General features: G+C 40.7%; 1 protein-coding gene and 1 pseudogene across 1 annotated transcript in view; one reads left to right on the forward strand and one right to left on the reverse strand.

The window, feature by feature from the left end:
• Nucleotides 1–22,616, reverse strand: part of HS6ST3 (heparan sulfate 6-O-sulfotransferase 3) — a 1,040,890-nt gene that overhangs the window by 192,857 nt on the left and 825,417 nt on the right. The gene's annotated exons all lie outside the window — the stretch shown is intronic.
• LOC142428381 (small nucleolar RNA SNORA70) lies at nucleotides 19,925–20,034 on the forward strand (annotated as a pseudogene).

Below are 22,616 nucleotides of genomic sequence, written 5' to 3' on the forward strand. Positions count from 1 at the left end.
TGTTTTGTTTTGATTGTTGCTTGGTTGTGCTCTTTCTTGTTTTACTGCATGTTATTATTTCCACAGAATTGTCTAAATAAAATATGCTGGATGAATAATCTGGAGGATAAAATAATGGGACCGACAGTTCGGGGGGACATGGGAGAGTGGGGAAGTGAGGGGAAAGGAAGTGGTGTTAACAAACCCAGGGACAAGGGAACAACCAGTGATCCAAATCGGTGGTGTAGGTGGAGGAGGGTGAAGGAGGCCTGTTAGGGCATGATCAAGGGTAATGTAACCGAGAGAAATTACTGAAACTGAAATGAAGGCTGAGCATGATAGTGGGACAAGGGGAAAGTAAAAGGAAATAGAGCAAAGAACTAGGAGGCAAAGGGCATTATAGAGGCCTAAATAAAGGCATGTACATATGTAAATATATTTATATATGCGGATGGGGAAATAAATCTATGTGCATATAGGTTTAGTATTAAGGTAGCAGATGGACATTTGGCCTCCACTCGAGTACTCCCTCAATGCAGGAACACTTTGTTCTATCAAACTGGCATTCCATGATGCTCACCTTGCCAACACAATGGCTGAAGACAAAGTGGGTGCATAAGCAAATGTGGTGAAGAAAGCCCATGGAGTCCGGCTATCAAAAGATATAGCGTCTAGGGTCTTAAAGATTTGAAGGTAAACAAGCAGCAATCTACCTTAGAAGCAACGAAGCCCACATGGAAGAAGCACACCAGCCTGTGTGATCACAAGGTGCCAAAGGGATCAATTATCAGGTATCAAAAAACAAAAAGTCATACCATGTGTGCTCACCTTGCCAACATAATCGCTGAAGACAAACAGGTGCATAAGCTAAAGTGGTGAAGAAAGCTGCTGATGCGCAGCTATCAAAAGATATAGTCTGGAGTCATAAAGGATTGAAGGTAAACAAGCAACCATCTAGCTCAGAAGCAACAAAGCGCACATGGAAGAAACACATGAGCCTGTATGATCACGAGGTGTCGAAGGGATCAGGTATCAGACATCAAAGAACAAAAAAATCATATCATTGTGAATGAGGGGGAGTGTGAAATGTGGAACCAAAGCCCATCTGTAGAGAACTGGACATCCCCTTACAGAAGGGTTGCGAGGAGAAGATGAGGCCAGTCCGGATGCAGTGTAGCAATGATGAAACATACAACTTTCCTCTAGTTCTTGAATGCTTCCTCCCCGCACTATCATGATCCTAATTTTACTTTACAAATCTGGCTAGATCAAAGGATGTACATTGGTACAGATAGGAACTTGAAGCACAGGGAATCCAGGGCGGATGATCCCTTGAGGACCAGTGGTGAGAGTGGCAATACTGGGAGGGTGAAGAGAGGGTGGGGTGGAAAGGGGGAACCAATTGCAGGGATCTACCAATAACTTCCTCCTTGGGGGATGGACAAGAGAAAAGAGGGTGAAGGGAGATGTTGGGCAGTGTAAGACATGACAAAATAATAATTTATAAATTATCAAGGATTCATGAGGCAGGGGCAGTGAGGAAGGAGTGGAAAAAATGAGGAGCTGATGCCAAGGGCTTAAGTGGAGAGCAAATGTTTTGAGAATGATGAGGGTAACGAATGTACAAATGTGCTTTATACAATTGATGTATGTATGGATTGTGATAAGAGTTGTACTAGCCCCCAGTAAAATGATTTTTTTTAAAAGATTGCTGTGATAACACTGACTGATGGAGAGGAAACATGCCTGGCTTACAAGGCTCCTAATTTATCATCCACTGGGCTTTAACAATGTAAAAATATCGTTTAAAATGCATTCTGTATATTAAATCTATTTCTGAGAGCGATTACATCTATATGAAATTCTAATGATTTGAATATAATGCCCATCAAAGAATTTTCCATTTGAATTCCAGTTCCCTTAAGAACTGTATTCTTGAGAATTCAATAATTATTAAGTGCCAGAGTCTGGATAATGAAGGTGTAGGCAACAAAGCAGTATGATCTGGTTTGAACTCTTCAAAGTTTAAACTCTTCAAAGCCTTTTCTGCAGGTAGTAAACCAGAGGAGGGCTGAGCTGAGACTACAGAGGCATTGAGGATGAATTTGAGCTGCATTTTTCAGAAAGTGACAGTAAGACATGCTATTGATTGCTTGTGAATGGGATGACAGAAGTCAGTCAAAGAACACTCCTAAATTTCTGGTTGAGCCATGGGCCAGAGGGAGCTGTTTCCTGCAATTAGGGAAACAGAACCTGCCACATGCTCAGACTGGTCCTGAGTTCTCCCTTACATTATCTATACCATTCACAGAATGTCATTATCCCCATTTTGTTAAGGAAGAAACTTGAACAAATGGGGTCACATTACTTTCTCAATATCATTTCTTTCTGGAGTAATAGAATTAGAATTCAATCTCAGTCTGGCATCTGAAAGCAGACTCTCCTCTCTAGTCCCTCTTGACTCTCTTGAGATCTTCAGCTAGTTTAGGAGATGTGTGCGTTTGCACCCACACATACATATACACATACAAAAGACCAGGCTTTCTATTCCTATAAAGAGGTACAGTACCATCTCTGAAACCCAAAGATTCTGTCCTGTCCTACAGGGTCTCTGTTAGTCAGAACCAACTCCGTGGCAGTGAGTTTGTTTTTTGGATATATTATGTGTGTGTGTGTGTGTGTGTAAAAAATATATTTTCATGTATGTATATATTCTTATTTAATGTTTGGATTTTAATTCTCTTTTATGATGGAAGTTTTTGGTCTTCCAAATAATACCGACTTCCAAGTAAATTTCAATTTATTATAAATTCCAGAATTCATTAAGAACTATGCAGTAGTATAAAGATTCTTTAAAACTGATTAATATTAAAGTTGTCGTAGAATGTATATTGCGTTCTCTTTTCCTATCCAGATCAGCACCTGTCTTATGATAGTTTCTAAAGTCTCATGAGAAAAACGGATACCGTAAGTATTTAAAAGATTAAGAAAAATGACTAAAAACTATTTTAAAATGTAAACCACAATAAAGATTGATGCTCTGCTTTCATTCTTTCTGACTTTCTTTCTTGTTGGAGCAGAAAAAAACAAACTCAACTGGACAACATAAATTGCTGTTGAAAGGCAATTCTTGTAGGCGTTATGTAGTCTAAGAAGAAATTCTATGCCTCAGCTTTGAAACCTGCTTGCTCCGTACTTAAGATCCAGCTGAAAACTAAAAGGTTGGTGGCTAACAACTGACCCAATGGCTCGATGGAAGAAAGACTTGGTATCTGCTCCCATAAAGATGACAGCAAGGAAAGCCCAGTTCTACTCTATCACAAGTGAGCACTATGCCTGAAAATTCACTTGACCCACTCAGCAATATTCATCTAGCACATCTATGCATACTTATTGTGTACAGGGCACTGGACAAGATTCTGAAATATCATTCAACAGTTATCTTTAAAAGGCTGGGTATTAGCAATATTCTAAGGATTTAAAAGTGGTAGGCAAATATTTAAAAAATAATAAAAATTACACACACATTCATCCATCCATACATATATATGAGAATGATAAAGAGCAACTTGTTGAGACACAAGAGGATGACCAGCAGGGAGCCATGGGAATGAATGTCAGACTTAGTTTGATATACAACTTTATTAATGATCTGGAATAAGAGTACATTAATAAAATTTGCACATGATGCTAAATAGGGAATTGTCCAGCATAACACTGACAGCAGAGATAATATTATGTACAAAGGCTAAAAATAACGAGAACTAGCGATTCTGCATACAAAAAAGATGTAACTGCATAAAATCCCACTTCAAAATTGACTACTCTATAGAGAGTCAAGTTTAAACAGCAATGAATTTTATATGCATTGAGCATGAAATAGCATTGGTTATAAACCAATAAACAATAAAATCCAAAGAGACCAAGGTGTTACAACTGCATAAAAATCAAGTTGAATTTGAGATACTAGTTGCTACCCAAATGCACTAAAAGTATTTTGTGATCTTTTGAGAACATGGAATATACATATATATGCATATATGCAAATATGTATATATAATTTTAACAGATTTGAGCTGGTATTAGTTCACAAAAGTCCAAAAGTCAAGCCTGGAAGTAATTATTGAAGGAATCTCATTAGATCGGAGAACAGGGTTGTCTGTGCTTTGGGTCTGCTTCTTTACAAAAAGACTGTCTCATTGTGCATCTGTGCCACTGCTGAGAAGCTACAAGGATAGCACTTCTTTTTAAAGTCAGTGACAGCTCAGTGCCAGAGCACCTCTGCAGGTCAGGATGACAGCCCAGGGTAAGCATTCTGCTGAAGCCCAGCTCCCTCCCTCACAACCTGCTCCCACCATGGCACTGTCATTAACCACTGCTGCTGGAAACCTGGCTCATTCGTTGTTTTCTTTTCCCCCAGAAATGCTCTTTTCATGACCGGAGTTCTCCCTTGCACTGGACAATAAAGGAGGTAGCATGCCTTGCTATCCAAGCAGCCCCTGTGCGTCCATCTCACACGAGCGGAGTCACGCCGCATGCACTACTCATCTCAAGATGAAAACTCGTAATTTGGGCTTCCCTTCTCGCTTTTCTGACCTACACCAAATGGAGGAGGAAGGTCATTTCTATTACCATCACCAGCCTTGCTTTCTAGTGTGGCTGAAAAACAAGTGACACTTCTTTTTAACAAAACTCAGGGGGAAATGTGGTTCTTGGATGCAGTTGATTATTGTTCGTGTGTTAGAGCATGGATGATTTATTATTAAAACCATTGCTGAGGGAAGAGGCCATGCTCAATGGTATCTCAACTAATGCCTTTCAACATTTTAACCGGCTCTGCTCTTGTTTGAAAGCAGGGACACAGACAATGATTTTCCTAATATATCCCTATTCTGCATGGAGGATCATCGAGAAAAATACTCAAGTTGCAGGGGGAGGTGGATTTCTCCTTCCAGGAGACAATATTAACTGTGAGAGGAAATTTTTCTTAATAAATATTAAAGGCAGTCGCTAAATTCTGTTCAATCTCAATCCCAGGATATCTCTCTGGCTAATTTATATTTTAATAAGAAAGAATCCTGTCATGGATCTAGAAGATCTAGTGCCATGATTGAAGATCTGCGTTCTGCATGCTAGACTTAGCTCTGATTATTTAGATGAATGAATATAATACTCTGGGTTTTCTTTAAGTTAGCTACTAAAAATTTATCAAGCATCACTTGGAAGTAATCTCTCTCATTACAGAATTTATATGACTCTTAAATGTGATCTTATTTATCTAAATTATAATTTCAATATGTATGCACTTATTTTTCAAAAATATTTTACTCATTTAGTCGATAAGCATTTATTGAGTAGATATATTTTTTAGGCAATATAGTAGGGGGGTCCTGTGGTTTTTATATAATCTGTTGTCCATTTGAGAGGATTAAGAGTAAAGGGGTGGAGTTTAGCGTGTCAATCAGGTCACGGCTCAATTGGAGGCAATAAGAAGATAAAAAGCTTGCTGGAGGCAGGATGCAGGCTCACTCCCTGGGAGACGTTGCAGCTGACAAGACACATGGAACTAGTGCCCTGAGCTGGAGGACCCATGTGGAGACCCCTACCAGCACTGAGATGCTTACACTGCCACTGGAGCCACAAGACTTCCCACCCACTGGCCTGTGCTCTAACTGCATTCGGCTTCATTGCAGGTGTTCCCTGAGTCGGAAGAGGACTTTATAGATTGGCATTGGACATGGGGGCTAATACGGGACTTTCAGACTTGATCTTGACCGGGCTGGGATGTTTTCTCAATATACCACTGCTCTTGTCTATAAACCTTTCTTATACACACGAGTGTCTCTTTGAATTTGTTTCTCTAGTCTTCCCAGGCTAACAAAGGCCCTAACCTTGCCTTCAAGAATTGTAGCTAGTGTTACACTAGAAAGGGTCGTCCTGGGTTGTATGAACATATTGAGGGATATTTAACTTAGATCTGGGGAGTCAGATAAAGATTCTGGGGTTGTTGCAGCCAAACTGAAATCTGAAAGATGTGCACAAATCAGCCAGATGAATAATACAGGCAAGGTGATGTTTTGATATGAAACAGTACATGAAAGGTAAGAGAAAGCATAACTCTTGAGGGAACAGAAAATAATTCATTAGGACTGGAGAAGTGGACATGACTGGATGACATGAGAAAACATATATCATATGAGAAAACATATATCATAAAAACATACGCAAGGTTTTGTCCTTCATATGACAAGGACCAGATCAAATTGAATATTGCCCGTTATTTTAACTCTTTTTTGAGAGGTTTTGTTAGGTCATGGAATGCAAGATCAATATTTCAAAGTCTACCGCTATATATTAACTAGAAACCCTATTCATGAGAAATAAAAATTAGTGTTGTTAATAATAAAAATATTAAATATTTAGGTATCACTGATAAAAAAATAAGTGCAAGAACCCTATAGTGAAAACTGCAAAATCATTCTTGAGAAGAATAAAAGAAGAGCGAATTTAGTGGGGAATCATACAATGTATATGCAAGAGAAAAGTCAATACTATTAAGATGTCAGTTCTTCCCTAACTGATCGATTCATTCCAGATGATTTCATTCAAAATCCAGCAAGGCAATTTCGTAACATCACAAGTTTTTCTAAAATTAATTTTGCGATGCAATGGAGTTAGAGTAACTAGAATAACCTAGAAAAAGGCAACAAAATGGAAAGCTCAACTTTACTGGAATTAAGACTTGCAGACTTAGGGTAATCAAGACTGTACGGCATTGACATAAAGATAGAAAAGAGAACAATAGAGTAGAAAAGAATAGAGAATTTTGAAACAGACCCATGTGTGATATGACGATTGATTTTTCACAAAGGTGCAAAGACATTTTAGTACAGGATCATCTTAACAAATGGTGTTGTAACAATTGGATATCCGTAAGCAAAAAAAGAAGACTCAATTTCTATATATACCTTACACCACACACAAAAATTAACTGAAGATAGAGAATGATCCTGAATGTAAAGCACACAACGAGGAAATGACTAGAGAAAAGCTAGGATAATATTTCATGGGACCAAAATCATCATTCATAGAAGAAAAATAATGATGAATTTGGCTTATTCAAAATCAAAATTTTCTGCTAACAAGAAATTAATAAACAAGCTAAAGACTGGGAGAAAGTCTTTACAAATCATGTATTTCACAAAGGAGTTGTGAACACACTAGAGCACATGAAAACAGAAGAAACAAACACTCCATTGTCAAGTTGATTTTGACTCCTAGCATCCTATAAGGCAGTATAGAACTGTTCCTTAGGGATTCTCAGTCTGTAAGTATTTACTAATGCAGACTACCCCTCCCCCCCACCAGCTTTCTCTAGAAGAACAATGTGTGGGTTTGAATTGCTGACCTCTCAGTTAGCAACGCAATGCTCAACCCACTATGCCCTCAGGGTTCCGAGAATCGATAATTGTCCAAACTCAATAATAAGAAACACATGACTCAATAAAAACTGGCAGCATACGTATTTGAAGGCATACTTCACCAAAGGAGATCTATAAAAAGCAAATACCATATATACTCGTGTACACGCTGAGTATTTCAGCACACATTTTTATGCAGTCTTTGTGGTTAAATTAGGTGTCTCGGCTGATCTTCGGGTCTGCTTATACACGAGTATACAGGTAAGCATAGGACAAGGAACTGAACATCATTTGCCATTAAGGAAATGGAACTAAAAACCACACCGAGACACCACTACACATCTACTCATTCACAGTTGAGGCCAACTCATAGCAACCCTATAGGACCGGGTAGAACTGCCCTTGTGAGTTTTGAGACTCTAATGTTGACAGGAGTACAGAGCCATGTCCTTCTCCCTCTGAGCACCAGGTATGTTTGAACTGTGGATCTTCTGGATCGCAGCCTAACTCATGACCACTACGCCACCAGGCCTCCCCTGCACATCTACTTGACCAGCTTAAATCATAAAAAGAGGTTATATTCACACACACACCATTCCAATTTTTTCTTGAATAAATAGAGTGAGCATTATTTCACACTGGGGATTCCATTTAAATAAAACAAGAGCGGGACAGATGTGGGGGGAAGGAAACACACAAGGGCACAAGGACACTTTGGGCGTGATGGATCATTGCAGCATGTTGATTGAGATGGTGGTTCCATGATGCACGTCTATGTCATAATTTATCCCATGGTCTACTTGAAATATGTGTAGTCTATTCTATCTCAAGTAGCATCTCCGTGAAGCTGCTTAAAAAACTACAGTTAGAACCAGGTCCCTATACTCTCAGTCAACTTATTTTTTCCTCCTACCCTTATAGAACTGCATGTGCTGAAAATGCCTTGACCGCAGTGGTTTTCGTGTTGTTGTTGTATTTAAGTGTATCCATACAACATATGCGTTACGTCTGTGTGTTTTAAGTGTACCTCCTGTTATGGAACTGCTCATGAAAGCAGCAATCAATCAATCAATAAACGACTTATTGCTTTAAGGAAATCTCTGGTGAAGAGCACGGGTGTCTTGGGGGGACTGAGGTATACCTGATCCCAACCACGGTATTGTCAATGACCTCATTTGTATATGAAAGCTGATCAATAAATACGGAATGCCATGAAGAACAATTGATCCATGGGAATCACCTTGTTGATGAGAAATGTTGAAATTACCATGGATTGCCAAGAGCAAACAAATCTGTTTTAGAGGAAGTACAACCAGAATATTCCTCATGAGGGGCCAGGCTCTACAAAAAGGCATCATGCATGGCCAAGTACCTGATCAGGGAAGAAGAGGAAGACTCTCAACCAGATAGATTTGACCCAGTGGCTGCAACAGTGGGTGTAACATAACAATTGTGAGACTAAGGCAGCACTGAGCAGTGTTTCATTCTGTTGTAAAGGGGGTCTTTATGGGTCAGAATGTACTCGATGGCTCATAAAACAACAGCAAACAACTGTTAATGTAGTGTCAATGTCACATCTCATTGGCCTTAATATCTCCAGAGCATTGGGAAATATATATGAGCTCCACTTCTGAATCTGTGTTGCCCGCAGGGAAGAAGCCAGTATAACCCAGAAGGGAAATAAAACAATGAAGACAACTTTTTTTTTTCCCATGGAAAAATGAGACTAAAAGAAAAGACGTGATGAAGAAATTGAAAGCAAGGAAGATAAAAATAAGCCTAGTAACGTATTTCACAGTAAAACTGCAAAAAAAAAAGTTCTATATAATCATAAAATAGGAATTAAAGGAATTTAAGATGAGACCATTAAACCGGAGCTTTAAGCGGCTGCAGGAAATGAAAATAGAATAGAGCAGAAATGGCGTGTAAAGGACAATGTGAGCCGCGGGTGAGGCCGCCTGAAATGTAGGGCAGAGAAAACGGAAGCGTCAACCAGGAGAAGGACAGGGGGAGAGGAATTTGCCAGCCTGCCCAAAAAGAGCGGGTTCACAAGACCTCCCAGAGGGTAAGGGCTCCAGTAAAAGGGGGCTTATACAATGAGGGGGAAATCACTATTTATTAAAAGTTGTACCAGGTAGAATTAAGTTTTGCTCTAAACTCAGAAAACTCAGTCGATTAAGAATGAGAGTGTGTTTGCATTTCACCTTCAAGAAATCCAGCAGTAGACATCAGGGCCAGTGTGACAGACCCACCGTCTCATCACAGTAGCTGTTCAGGTGTCTTCTTGCCAAGGTCCTGTGTTTTATTTCAGACTCGACTGTTTCAGCCTGCGTAGTAGGTAAGGCAGTCATTATGATAAATCTCTTAATCTACGGATTTCCAGAAGAACAAATAAATATGTCTTGAAAGAAGTACACTCAGAATGCTCCTTTGAGTAGAGATGGTGAGACTTCAGCTGTTGTACTGTGGACGTGCGACAAAGAGAGACAATTCTCTGGAGAAATGCAGCATTCCTGGTAAAGGAGATCGTCAATCGAAAAGAGACACACGCTCCAGGAGCTCGGTTGACACACTGGTTGCACCATTGGACTCTAACATCACAACAACTTGTCAGAATGGCACCGATCAGGACCGTGTTTCCTTCTGTTGTATCTCTATGGATTGTAACCAACTGAAAGGCACTTCAAAACAACAAGCACAACACGAAACTAGATAAAAAGCATGGTAGGAAGAGGAAATGGGAGACTTTGTGCACAAAATTAGTCCATGTTTGCCACAAACTTCCTCAGACTCGAAGGCTCCCTGGTATGTAGTGGGTTAGGCATTTGGGCTTCACAGTTCAAAACTAACAGAAGTTCAGTGGGAGAAAGTTGAGGCTTTCTAGCCCCATGAAAAATGACAGTCTTAGAGACCCACAATTCTATCCTGTCCTATGAAGTCAGTATGAGTCGGCATCAACTCAATGGCAGTAAATTTGATTTTGCCACTAATTTCCTTGGGCTAAGCACATTCATGCTCACGCATATTGTAACTCTGACATCATCTCCATATCAACCCTACAGTGAATCCTGATAGCAAAGAATTGAATCTCTCTGAGGCTAACTGAAAGTTTGGGAGTTCAATCCCACCAGCTGGGGTGAGAAAAATATGGCTGTATACTGAAGAAGATGTAGTCTAAAAAAATCCAAGGGGGTGTAGTTCTGTTCTAGTCTAAGCAGCACTACAGTATTATGAATCATACTCAACTCTACAGCAGTGAGTTTGGATTTCAATATTATACTTCCAATTTTAGAGGTAAAAATGAAAGTCCAAGAGTTCAAGACATTATGGAAGGTCACAGCAAGGATTCAAAGATTAAAACCTAGGTCTGTCTATAAATCATATATCCTTTTACTGTTGAAAATAGGACATTTCAGAGCCATGACCCTGAAGGATAGATCCTTGAAAACAACAGAACTATGAGTGAAAAAAATGCAATCAAAAGGAAAAAAAAACATGTTATATAAAGCAGAACAGAGATAAATTCATGAGATTGTTTTTTATCTTTTAAATAGTAAATTGTTATGTGATGTGAGCAGAAGGTCTCTGGTTTCTATTAATCCAAACTTGAGTCTTGTTATGTCTTTATTGAGTGCCCTACACCCTTACTTAAAATTCCAAATCCCCATCTCTGAAAACCAAAGGATTTTCCTAACTTATTTATTATAAAGATCAGATTTAAACTGATCTGTGATGTTTTGTATTTGTTATTTAATTTATTTTGTGAGATATTTCATAAACTTAACTGGAGTAGTAATAATAGGCTTGATGACAGAAGCTGGCTACAACTCTTGGGTGCTATATAAAATATGGTGTATATATAATGTTAGAAATAATGGAAATCTTTAAGAAAAATATACAGCTGATCTTTGAAAAATACATAGGTTAAATTTGCCAAAAAATTCCATGCAATCAACAATCTACATGTAGTTTTGACTCCCCAAGGTTTAACACCTAATCATCTATTATTGACTGCAAAACATACCCAAAAAAACTGGACCCCCGCAAAGAAACAATCCTATGCATTTCTTTAAAAACATTTTTTAAAAAACCTTATCACCTTCAAAGTACTCTCCGTTACACTTACTACATTCATCAAATCTGCTATTCCATCCTTGGAAACATTTTTCAAACTTATCTGTTTGGATGGCTGACAGCAACTCCCTCGTTTTTTTTCCCATAACCACTTCTAAGTCATCAAAACACTGACCTTTCATGTCTCTCTTCATTCTCAAAAACAAAAAAGAAGTCCCACTGAGCAAGGTCAGGTGAGTAAGGCAAAAGGGGCATGCTACTTTTTGCCAAAATCTGGTGCACTGAGATATCATGGTGGCAAAACCAGGTCCTGTCTGCCACAAATCAGGCCTCTTTTGCTGCACACTGTTACACAATTTTTTTAGAAGCTCTAAATAGAAAGCCTGATTAACAGTCTGACCTGGTGGAACAAAGTCCAAATGCATTACCCCCCTCACATCATTGTCTTGATCCTTGATTTCACTTGATGAGCGTTGGGGGAGCAAAGTGAGGAGGGTGTCTTCCACTGGCTTGATTGATGTTTGCTCTCAGGGTTGTAAGAATAGCACCATGTCGTATCACCAAAAATGACCTTGGGAAAAAGTGTGGGTCAATTCAGAGCTTTTCTTTCAAAGCACGGCATGTTTCAACTGGATGCTCTTTTTCCTAGGCAGGCAGAACCCGCGGCACAAATTTCACATCAATTCTTTTTATTCCATTAAAACTCGCTGAACCAAGCTCCAAGATAGTCCACATAACTTCCCCACCTCGTCAATGATCCATCATCAGTCTTCAAGCACAAGTGCATGCATTTTGTCAAGATTTTCATCCATTCAGAAGGTTGACGGACGTCCAGAATGAGGTTTGTCATCAATCAACGTTTCACCTTCTTTGAAATGAGAAAACCACTCATACTCTTGACTTTTCCCCATAGTACTGTCCTTGTAAGTTGTGTTCAACATCACAACAGTTTCTGAAGCATTTTTCCTGAGCCAGAAACACAATTTCACAGCTGCACACTGCTCTCTCAAATCAGCCATCACAAGAAAACGAGGTTAAAATAAAACTGCATTTATGAAAAAACTCGCTGTGACCTTCCCAGGCAACGCCACTGGGTGCACAAATTCAGAGCGAGTTGCTGGATGCTCGCCTAGAGGGAAAAATTCCTACTATGAAAGTTCTGCCCATTGGAACTTCTTTCTGGTTTCTTGTATGGACACCATTTTCTCCTGTAGGAATTTTCTATTTCATGTTCGGTGGTGTTTTCTTTTTAATAAAAATTATGAGATTTTTCAATGGTGTAATTCTTCCAGATTTTCACAATGCTCTCTCTATCAAGGTTTTCTAGGGAAGACCTTATTTATCATGTGTATTGAGCTTTAAAGGTCCTTATGAGCCCTGATCTAGAGGCTGCCTAGAGACATTGTGTTGAAGGACAGATAGGATAGTTAGATGCCATTGGTGTTGCACTCAGGGAGTTCTGGGTGGACAGGGAGATCGTCCAATAAACATTGTTAACTTGCAGAGCACTCTCTTACTGACAAGGTATTTCTTGACCTTAGGGACAAAACAAATCCAGAAGAAGTCTTCCCATGGTCCAACAAAAGACTAGAAGTTCAAGTTTATTCTTTCCTTGCAAGGCATGGGGGCTAGCAGTTCTATAGATAAAGGGAATTTTGATCATAAATATGACTGCACTTACACAAAACAGTAGAGTTAGCCTATATCTTCCTCTCTTAAATCAAGGCACTTGATTTTTCTCTTACTAATAAATACCATTTCTTCTAGAGGAGGGCAATTTTGTCTGCATGAAAAACTTGTTCAGACAGATAGTCTTCCTTCTCAATAATTTTTTTAATTAAAAGATCATTTTATTAGGGGTTCTTTTTTAAAATCATTTTATTGGGGGCATTTACAACTCCCCCAATCTACACAAAATCTATCCAATCTACACATCCATCTACACATCCATCTATCGTTTCAAGCACATTTGTACATTTGTTGCCATCATCATTCTCATAACATTTTCTTTCTACTTGAGCCCTTGGTATCAGCTCTTCATTTTTTTTTACCCTTGCTTCCCTCCCCACTCCTTATGAACCCTTGATAATTTATAAATTAATATTATTTTGTCATGTCTTGCACTGTCTGATGTCTCCCTCCACCCACCTTTCTGTTGTCCGTCCTCCAGGGAAGGGGTTATATGTAGATCCTTGTGATAAATTCCCCCTTTCTACCCTACCTTCCCCTTCCCCTCCTGGTATCACTACCCTTATTAATAGCCCTGAAGGGTTCATCTGTCCTGGATTCCCTGTGCTTCCAGTTCCTATCTGTACCAGTGTACATTCTCTGGTCATGCCAGATTTATAAGGTAGAATTGGGATCATGATAGTGGGGTGAGGAAGCATTAAAAAACTAGAGGAAAGTTGTATGTTTCATCGTTGCTATACTTCACTCTGACTGACTCATCTCCTCCCCGCAACCCTTCTGTAAGGGGATGTCCAGTTCTCTACAGATGGGCTTTGGGTCTCCACTCCACACTTCATCTCATTCACAATGATATGATTTTTTTGTTCTTTGATGCCTAATACCTGATCCTATCTACACCTTGTGATCACAAAGGCTGGTGTGCTTCTTCCATGTGGGCTTTGTTGCTTCTCAGCTAGATGGCCGCTTGTTTATCTTCAAGTCTTAGAGACCCCAGACGCTGTATCTTTTGATAGCTGGGCACCATCAGCTTTTTTCACTACATTAGCTCATGCACCTGCTTTGTCTTCAGTGATTTTTGTGTTGGGAAGGTATCGTAGAATATTATTGGGGGTTCTTATATCTTTTATAACAAAACGCACATCAATTGTATCAAGCATATTTGTACATATGTGGCTATCATTATTTTCTAAACATTTTCTTTCTATTGAGCCCTTGGTATCAGTTCCCCGCCCCCCGACCCTTGTGACCCCTTGATAAATTATAAATTATTATGTTTTCATATCTTACACCGACTGTGTATCTCCCTTCCCCCATGGTTTCTGTTGTTGATTCCGTGGGTGAGGGGGGGGGGCGGATTAGTTGGTTGTCCATCATTGTTATTGGTTCCCCCTTCCTCCCCTCCTCTCCCCACTTTCTTCCTACCCATCTGGTATCACTACTCCCATTCCTGTTCCCAGATTCCATGTGTCATGAGCTCTTATCTCTTGTCTGTACAGTACCTGTTCACATGCTCCGGTCTAGCCCACGGTGAAAGCCAGGACTGGGGTCATGCTAGTAGGGGATGAGGAAGCTTCAAGGAACCAAAGGAATATAGTTTGTTTCATCGGTGCTATACTGTGACCTTGTTGACTCATCCCTTTCTTGTGACTCTCCTGTGAGGGGATATCCCATTGTCTACAGATGGTGTATTAGTCTGGGTAGAAGACTAGAGAAACAGATTAGTAAACATGCATATGTGTATAAGAAAGAAGTTTACATGCAAGAGCAGTTGAACATTGAGAAAACATCCCAACCCAGTCCAGTCCAAGCCCATAAGTCTGATATTAGCCCATATGTCCAATATCACTTTAAAAAGTCCTCTTCCGACTCATAAAACACATGCAATGATGCCGAATGCAGGACGATCACAGGCCAGAGGGTAGAAAGTCCTTGGCTCCAATGGCTTTGTCAGCATCTCAGAGCTGGCAGGGGACTCCATGTGGCTTCTCCAGTTTCAGCGGTCTGGGTGCATCAGGGTAGGTCCTGTGGCTTCTCCAGCTCAGGACACTAGTGTAGTTATATGCGTCTTGTCAGCTACAATGTCTCCCAGGGAGCAGAGAGAGCATCTGTTCCGCCTCCAAGGATGAAAAACAGGAGTTCTCAGAATCCTCAGGAGAAGGCCGTGCCCACACAGAGGTCTCATTGGCTATAACCTGATTGATAGACTAGACTCCACCCATTCAAACTTAATTCTCTTAAATCCCAAATTGGCCCCAGATTATGTACCTACCACAGATGAGTTTCTATAATTTTCTTAACAGTGTCTGGAAACCGGTTGGTCAGCAAGAGCTGCTTCTCCTACGATCTTGACATTTCCATAATGCAGACACCATTCTAAAATGACCAAATCATCTGTTGTTGATGTTACATTCTCCATCTTAAGGTGCTTTATCTTTCTATTCCTTTGAGTCACACGATGACTGCTCTTTCTTGAATAAAATCAGAATTTAAGTATGGATTTCTCATAGCAATCCTACACCATATTAAAAATGTCATTTTCAATATGAGACAAAATTTGCAAAATGTACAAGCACCCATGCCTGCTGGCATAGCTAGAGTCAACTTCATGAATCGCCTTTTCTTTTCTATTTTCTAATAATGGTCCTTATTCATTTATCTTGAAATGGTCGTCGTCCAGGGCTGCAGAAGTCCATCGACAGTACATAGCAAGCAGGTTAACTTTTCTTTGTGAAGTTATGGCTTTTCTCTGTGTCTTGGGAGCTCTTCCAGCATCACGAGTGGAACTTGGTGTGGATCTCATGGTGTCATTCTAGACGTATCCTATCATAGTAAGCACGATGGGAAATGTGCAAAAAGCATAAAAGATCACTTTCAATGCAATGTTCAATTCAGAAGAGAGGAAATCTGCTTGTATGCAGATGATTAGAGTCATGAGGCATTTTAAGCAGCTAACCCCAACACTTAGGACGACTGCAATGGAAACAGAAGGTGGCAATGAGATTATCACAGTAGTACAGCATTACTACAGTAAATTTCACACAGGTATGATTTAATACTGCATATTTATATTTGCTTACATTTCTCTTTACTGCACATGGAAATTTGTATTTGTGTGTCCATATTTTGATAAAGTTTAACTTTTTACAATATATTTGCATTACGGATCTTTTATATGTATATTTGATTATTGTAAATGATAATTTACAGACTATTATGCTTAATATTATTTTCCATGAAATGTTTGAAGGCCCCTGATATGTTTTATGCATTCATGGCAGACTTAATTTTCAATATTTCTAGGTTGTAGGGTTCACCTGTGAAACTTTTCTCCAAATTATCACATATCTCCCAAGTATTTTACAATGTATTTATTGAAAAATATTCATGTATAAATGAACTATGTTGTTCAAGGGTCGATTGTATCTGGTTATAAGGCTCTGTGGGCTATGTAAAGTTTTTTCTACTACTGAAAATCCAATCAGGCACTACCTGTGAAAATGTTTGGGGATGACTTAAGAAATTTATAAACCTAGAATATATTGCTATCATTATTCCCCAATTATATTGGCTCATTTGCCTTTAGTTCATTAAGCAACTACTCAATGTATGTTTTCTCCCATAAAAAGACTATCTTCAAACTTTTCTTGAATATAAATTGCTTTGGCAATAATGCTATTGGATAAATATTTTGATTTATTCAAATATCTAATTAGCTCAGTTCAATTGGAAGTAGAAAATTCCTCAAGGACAACATTTTATGAGTGGCAACTCCCTGAAGACTCTTTCTGTCACACAAACCATACACTTGCCAAAGAAGAGGCAAAGAGGAGGTCATTATGTAGATGAAGATATAAAAACACCGTGCCGGCTCTAAGATTATATGTCTAAGCACCTCAAACTTGGGTGCCATGCATGATAAAAACACATAAACACCTTGCCCTTCAGTAACAAGAATCATCGTTAGCATCAGCATAGAGATGATGATCGTGAAGGAGTTTGGAAGAATTTAAAACTTTACAGCAGAGTCTCCTTATTAATTCACAGTTTCTAAGTCTCCATAATCTACTCACCGTGTGTCTTCCTACAAACTGTATGATTTCTCATCAGTTCCTGCAGTAGTTCCCATTAACTAGCTGGCTCTTATAAAAATACACAAGGAAGAGAGAACATGATGTGCCAAGATGAATTGTTCTTTTAATGACACTCTTAATGTACAATATGAATGAGCAGCAAAATCTGAACTACTCTAAGGCACATGTATGTTGCCACCTTTCTAGCCAGAAGACTTTCGATGAGTATAAATGAGACAAGAAAACCTTTATTTCCACATTGCTTGTTATCAGGATAGAAAATTTCTATTTGCAATCTAGGCTGTAATTTTTCATTTTAAGCTGAAGATAAAAGCAGAGAATAATGGAATAGTAAGTAGACCAGTGATCACTCTCTTAATCCAGGATGACAACCACAAGTAACCAGCTATGTTCCCCTCTCTCATCCCTTTCAAATAAGCAAAACTCTGTTGCCATCAATTCCATTCTGACACCAGCAACCCCTTGGTTAGCAGCTAAGAGCTTTTCCACTGTCCACCAGTTGTTACCTTACTAAAAATAAATTATAAAAAACATTGAAACCCACGATAATGTTCCTGAAACGCTGTCCCTTCATTCACTCCTTCTTCTGATACTCCATCTCCTAAACTAATAACCAAAGCCTACAAAAGAAAAAGAAAATTAGACTTTAGTATTAGGTTAGAAGAGAGTAAGCCTCCTAGTGATCTGCTCTATTTCCTAGATGCTTTGAGAGGCCACTTATGACCATGGTTAGAGTATCTCTACAGTCCATCATTTGTGCTGTGCAGTTTGTTCCCATTCACAGTAGCTGTGTAGGACAGAGGAAAGCTCCCTCAACAGGTTCCATAGGCTCCACTCTACTCAGGAGATCACCAGGTATGAGTTCCTACAAAACGCCCAGTGGGATTTACTAGCACATGAGTGCTTAGTCTTTGAACCATCAAAGCTCCTTAAAACCATATCTATGGTCCACGAGTTGATCCCAACTCTTAGCACCCCAGGGTCACTATAAGTCACTATCAGTGTATTAAATTACCGATTAGTAACCACAGAAGAATTGATACATTCAAACTCTGGTGTTGGTGAAGAATATTCAGAGTCCTGTGGACTGTCAGAAGAGCTAACAGGCAGCTAGAATGCTCCATAGAAGCTACTATATTGAGCCTTGTCTCATAAATTTTAGATATGTTATTAGGAGAAACTGGTCTCAAAATGCAAATCAAAACAGCCATGAGATAGGCCCCAACACCCATCACTGTAGCCCCATTTTTAAAAAATCTGAGAACAACAAATGTTGGAGAGGGGTGGTGGGATAGGAATTCTTATCCACTGCTGGTGGACTTGTAAATGCGTACAGCCACTGCAGAATGTGGTATGGTGATACCTAAAACAGATGGAAATTGGACTACTGTATGACCCAGTAATACCATTGCTAGACATGCTCGTAAACGCAAACGAAATAAGAAACAGATCGAGTGCAGACGTTTGCTCCCCCATGTTCATCGCAGCACAGTTGACAATAGCATGAAACTAGAAACAGCCTAAATTCCCATTACTAGAAGAGTGGATTAAAAAAACAAACCAACCTCTGGTACATACACAAAATGGAATACCATATATCACTGAAAAACAGCGATGAAAACCATGAAATACCTTAACGTGTGGAGGGACCTGAAAGACATCATACTGAGTGGTCAGTCAAGAACAAAAGGACAAATACTGCATGCGGAGGGACAAGTAGCAAAATGGGCACAAGCTCAGGCTTGCAGTCTTCTGGCCGGGACCAGCCAGCCAGGTAGAGTCGGACCAGTGTCATGAAGCACACATCATCCACTGCAGAGAAATATAGTGCGGGTCACTTGGCCAGAGGGCACTTCCTGACAGCTGGGAGAGGGGGCAGGGAGATGCTGTCTGCTGAGTGGTAGCCATGTGGATGTGGGGTGAGGGCCCCCGGAGAGGGAGGTGGCCCTGACAGAGCAATGGGGCCTTGTGATGGGAGCGGTGTTGCAGGAGAGGAGAGCAGAAATGGTCAGGTCAGTGCAAACATTGGTACATGTCTGTTGGGATGAGAGAGGGCCGCCTGCCCGGTGCTGGGCGGAGGGACTCAGGATGCTCTCAGGGTCGTGAGGTAAGGAAGGTCTCAGTGGTGAATGGCAGGTGGGCAGAACTGACCTAGGGAATTTGGAGCGATGCTGGGAACCCAGGTCAGGTGTCTCAGAACACGGTGACACTGAATCCTGCCTGCATCAGTGAGGTGCACAGCATGCTCCCAAAGCAGCAGCGGTGAGACCCCATGCGGGAACCCCACTGGGTGAACTGGACTCTCCCTCAGGCACACTTGCAGCCTGAGGACGGAAGCTGGAAAACACCTGGGGTCTGAGGAAACAGTAGACACTGTAGCAAGAGTGGGGTGCTGCTGGCTGGCAGACCAACAAGACCTTGCTCCATAAATGCCCTGTATGTCCTATTAAGGTATGTATCGTTCTGGCAATCCTGCGATGGCCATTCTATTCTATTTTGCTTACGCTTATGTAGATTAGGGTGTACCTCAGAGGAGAGCCGCCATTGGGGTCATCCTCTTGGAGGTGTGTTCCTTGGTTCTCTGGTTTTTTGTAAATGAAACCCAGGCCATTGAACCTATAGGGAAAGAAAACCTAACAAGGGTTTGGGGGGAGTGGCAATCTGGAGGGGTGGCGGAGAAAAGAAGGAGATGGTGTCAAGAAGCCCAGAAAGGGCCTCCTTGGTAGTGTATGCAGCCTATTGATATGTATAGGCTGCCCTAAGGGACCTTGGAGACTCTCCCTAAACTAGGCTTCAAACTGGGATGCGAGGTGCTTTTGGGAAACCTCAAGGCTCAGTGACTAGAGTTCACATTGACCAGGTTATCATGTCCATCCGCACCAAGCTTCAAAACAAGGAGCATGTGATTGAGGCCTTACGCAGGGCTAAGTTCAAGCTCCCTGGGCGCCAGAAGATCCACATCTCTAAGAAGTGGGGCTTCACCAAGTTTAATGCCGATGAATTTGAGGATATGGTGGCTGAGAAGCGCCTCATCCTGGATGACTGTGGAGTCAAATATATCCCTAACCACGGCCCCTTGGACAAGTGGCGGGCCCTGCATTCATGAAGGCCTTGGTAGACCTGTGCTACCTCTCATACCCACCAAATAAAAATTGAACTTCCTGATAAAAAAAAAAGAAGAAGAAGCCCAGAAAGGAAAATTATGTCTGGAGACTGATTATGGACGGAATTGTACAATTATGTTTGACATGGTTGAATTATGGAATGATAAGACATATGAGTTCATTTCTAAATTCTAGCAAAAAATTTTTTAAAGGCATAGATCCAAGAATGAGTTCTGGGCTCTCACTAAATCCAAGCTCCAACTTAAGAACTTTAGTTCTTCCATCATGGCCCGGCTCGACAGTTACCTTCATGAAATGATCACTGAAGGTAAGAGAGCTACAGCCAAGTTTGGTGAAGAAAACAGATGGTGCCTGGCTCTCAGTCCAAAATTGTCTGGGGCTTAAAGGCGTGTATTCAAACAAGCAGCCATCTAAGCAGGGAGCCAACTAAGTCCACACAGAAGACGCACACCAGCTGTGCGATCCAAAAATGACACCTTCAAAATTTAAATATGGTGAAAAGAAAAGTATCAGAGCTAAAATTATAAACACCCAAATTGGAGACGATGGTGGGAGGGCATGTGGGAGCCCAGAACCCATCTGCAGAGACTCTCTTCAGACTGAGGTGCTGGCAGAGCCACTCTGGCCAAGGCAAGAGTCCCAAAGAGCCTTACTCTCAGGCCGAGAGCAGTGCCATCCTGGTTATGTGGGATCAAACTCGGTACCAGGCCAGTAGTCCTCCCTAGCAACATGACTTGAATTAAGTACTGGGTCCGTCCAAGTATGCCTTCTATATCCCAATACAGAAAATTCTTCCCTGACTTTTTGAATGGCAGTGGGGAATCCTCTCCTTCTTCCACAGCCTGTGTATTTTTGCCTCTACACTAATATGATCTTATCCATACCACTTCAGTGCCATTTGCCTTGCACAGTTTTCTGTTGGGTTTTCCAGCTGTGAAACTGTTACAAGGCCTCGTTGGGAAGGCAGGGCTGGGAGATGGAGGATGGGGGTGGGTGGCGGAGGGGAAGGAGGTTTGGGGAGTGAACAGTAAAGGCAGCAGGGGGGAGGGAGCACTAGAACGGATATTGTTTGCACAGCTCAGTTTGAAGGTGATGTGATCACGTGTGTCGGAGGGCGGGGGTGTGGGTGGGGGTGGAGGGCTCTAAGGTAGATGTGCTGGGGACTGTATAACTCCCCTTGAAGTGACTGCACGACTTGACTGGTCAATTGTATGATATGTGAATTATGTGCCAACAAAACTGTTGGGGGGGAAAGAGGAAGCCATTCAAAGTGATAGACTGACACACCGGTGATAATAATGGGCTCAAACATACCAACAATTGTGAGGGTGGGGCGTGACCTCGGAGTACTGTTTCGTTCTATTGTACACAGGGTCATTTTTTGTCGGAACCAATCTCACTGGCACCTAACAACAACTGCAAGTTGTTAAAATTAATACAAAATGGAAGAAGATAGCCAGGACTTTAAGGAGCTGATATTTTATTGAAGTGAGACCCAAGTATCAGAATAAACCAACTTCTATAGAAGGCAAAGCTGCACCTTGGGGCTGATACATGCACTCTAGGCACTTAGAGAACGGAGAGATTTAGTAAACTAAAATGTAGGACTACTGAAGATGTCTCAGAGACCTCTGGTGGAGACATAATTGGTCTGCCGACCAGAAGGTTAGCAGTTGGGGACCACCAGCCACCACCCAGGGAAAGATGTAGCTTTCTACTCCTATAAAGATTTACAGTCTCAGAAACCCACAAGGGCAAAAATCCCCAAAGGGTCACTGTGAGTCAGCATTGACTTGATGGCAATGAGTTTGAGTATTTTGGGAAATATCGCTTAAAGATTCTGAATATAGGGAACGGACAGCGGAGAAGTGGGTTAGGGAAACGTTGGATGGTATAAGATATGACAAAATAATAATAATTTATAAATTATCAAGGGTTCAGGGGGATGGGGGAGCAGGGAGGGAGGAGGAAAATGAGGAGCTGATACCAAGGGCTCAAGCAGAAAGCAGGTGTTTTGAGAATGATGATGGCAACATATGTACGAATGTGCTTGACACATTGATGTATGGATGGATTGTGATAAGAGTTGTATGAGCCCATAAGAAAATAGTTTTTTTTAAAGATTCTGAATATAAAATGACTTCTTGAATCATTGCCTCCAGTGTCCCTGTGGAAGTTAAGCAGTCCCGAAGTTAAAAAGGCATGTATCAACAAACACCAAAGTTTTGCCCTCCAGA

Source organism: Tenrec ecaudatus, chromosome 15, assembly GCF_050624435.1.
Source record: "Tenrec ecaudatus isolate mTenEca1 chromosome 15, mTenEca1.hap1, whole genome shotgun sequence".
NCBI lineage: Eukaryota > Metazoa > Chordata > Mammalia > Afrosoricida > Tenrecidae > Tenrec > Tenrec ecaudatus.